Here is a 2,261-nt window from a genome sequence, read left to right on the forward strand (position 1 = left end):
AGTGAATCAAAAACATGCAGTGTTACCAGTGCTCTCTGATTCCAAAATGATTGACTCATATGAGCTGGTTCTTTTTAATGAATCAGACACAAAATGCAACCAGTGCAGGCCGATTCCTGAATGAATGATTCTAATGAGTCAGTTCTTTTTTTAGTGAATTCAACAAATACAGTGAAACCAGTGTATTCAGCGTGCTGAACTATTCTATTCTATAAATATTCAAAAGAGTTGGTTCTTTTTGTGATTTAAACAAATACAACACAACCAGATGATTCCTGAACAAATTACTCTAAAACAGTTGGTTCTCTTTAGTGAATTAAACAAATACAGCACAATCAAATTAGTCTGATTCCTAATCAAAAAATTCTAATGAGTTGGTTCTTTAAATGAATCAAAAACATACAGTGCAACCAGTGCACTGATTCCCAAACAAATGACTCTTATGAGCTGGTTCTTTTTAATGAATCAAATCCAAAGCGATTCTAATGAGCCCTTTTTAGAGAAATAAACAAATACAGTGAAACCAGTGTAGTCCAATTGCTGAACAAATTGCTCTGAAAGAGTCAGTTCTTTTTGTGAATTAAACAAATACAACACAACCAGTCAATTCCTGAACATTATTCTGAAAGCATTGGTTCTTTTTAGTGAATTAAACAACTACAGCACAATCAGTTTTGTCTGATTCCCAAACAAATGATTCAAATAAGTCGGTTCTTTAAGTGAATCAAAAACACACTGTGCAGCCAGTGTACTCTGATTCCCAAACGTATTGTATTTATGACTCTTATGAACTGGTTCTTTTTAGTGAATCAAAGTGCAACCAGTGTAGGCTGATTCCTTAATGATTCTAATGTATCAGTTCTTTTTAGTGAATTCAACAAAAACAGTGAAACCAGTGTAGTTTAATTCCCAATCTAATGATTCTATTTAGTCACACCTCATAATTCGCCATGGAATGCAAATATGTATTCCTTAAAAGTACAAAAAGGAATTGTTAATGGAACTGTGGAACTGTTCAGAAAAAATAATAATAAGAGGAACCATTAAATATTTTATAATTTCTCAATCCATTTTAAGCAAAGCACAGTGACCTAAACTCGTAGCATCAACAACCCTAATAAACAGAAGTGGGCTTGTTTGTGCTGAATGTTATTCTGAAGTTAAAGGAACACATAGCGGCCTAGCGGTGCGCACACAGACGGGTCAGGCTAATTTGCTGTGGCAGTCAGGACACGGTGATGGAATGTGAATGTCAGCAGGCTCTGTATTTACACACGATATAAAACCGACTAGTAATTAACACTAGAGCCCTCCCGCGCTCAAGTGTAATTGACTGTTTCAAAGGACTGCCACTTCATAATCCAGTGTGTGTATTAAAATTACGCTCTCCATATTGCCCACTCCCTCTAAGGATAAGGGTCAGTACTGCTGGCACAGTGGCTGGAACGCATAAGATTTCTTTACGAGGACATTAACATTTTGACATATTAATAATGAGTAAGTGTATTAAGGTGAACCTCTGAGGGACCTTGTGCTTTCATCAGGAGGTGCGCATTTGCTTTCTGCTGGATGATTTTAGTACTAGGCAAACTGTTTTTGTGAGGCACTTAAAAGTGCTTAATTTGAGATAGAAACTCATTTGGTTTATTTTCCTAAAATATAGCTTATTAAATATTACCACATGGGCTAGTATAAGTAGCATTACAACATAAACCAGGTTCGTGCTGTAAGACAAAATGCAAGAAAAACAAAATTAAGATCTACAGATGACATATTCACTCAGATTTTTTTAATAAATTAAAAACAAATGCTCAATTGACTCAGTCCAAGTATCCACTTTCATTGTGACCAGTGTCGACATATGCAACACATTTTGTCATCTGTATTGCCCTAACATGTGTCCACACGGTCCCCACAGCCTATTTACCAAAGACATAAAGTTAATGGGAGACTAATTTGCATTTGTTAATTTGGCTTGATATGTGCTAATTGATTCTTCTTACTTGTATATTTTAATTATCCCAAGTTATAGTTGGCCACAGTTTGTGTATCAAATGTAAATTAGCAATGTTTGGCCATTAAATGCCCTCTGAGGAACGAACATGCTGGTCTGGGAGTAATGAGTGTTAATTAGCTTGTGCAGTGTAATTAACAGGTTTTATGTTTATTACTTACCTTGTTTAGCAATAGGTTAACATGATGCAGCGGATGCAAACATCTGACCCTTTTAAAAAAGTCTGCGAAAAATAAAGTTGCTTGAC

This window comes from Onychostoma macrolepis, chromosome 25, assembly GCF_012432095.1.
Source record: "Onychostoma macrolepis isolate SWU-2019 chromosome 25, ASM1243209v1, whole genome shotgun sequence".
Lineage (NCBI taxonomy): Eukaryota > Metazoa > Chordata > Actinopteri > Cypriniformes > Cyprinidae > Onychostoma > Onychostoma macrolepis.